This window comes from Arachis ipaensis, chromosome B07 (assembly GCF_000816755.2).
Source record: "Arachis ipaensis cultivar K30076 chromosome B07, Araip1.1, whole genome shotgun sequence".
Classification (NCBI taxonomy): Eukaryota; Viridiplantae; Streptophyta; class Magnoliopsida; order Fabales; family Fabaceae; genus Arachis; species Arachis ipaensis.
This window is the reverse complement of record NC_029791.2, coordinates 102,380,777-102,381,200: the sequence shown is the minus strand read 5'-3', so window position 1 is coordinate 102,381,200 and position 424 is coordinate 102,380,777.

Sequence of the window (424 nt, the reverse complement as noted above, 5' to 3'; positions counted from 1 at the left end):
AGAAAACTGGAGCAAGGGATTCAAGTTACTCATCACTTTGTTTAGATATAATTGAAGAGCTCGACGAGGCGAACGCGTGGCCATAAACAGTGCGACGATCAGAACTCTGGATCAAAAATTATGATCCAAGGAAGAAGAAGATGAATAGTGACAAAAAGGGTTTCACTCTCTTCTTCTCAATCTCAGCACGCCTCTCCCCCTCAATGTAAATAATGTGGTTGAAATGCCTCATGATCAAGCTTATAAATTGTGGGATTGGGCCCAACTTGGGCCTAGTTGAGTTTTTGGATTGTTTTGGTCCAACTTTGAGCCAAAACCTTTAAAATAAGTGCTCGATTTCTATTTTAAGTATTTTTATTTTCTTAAATTATAAAAATTTAGTTTCTTAAATTTATTTACTCATTAATTGAATTTTCAACCTATT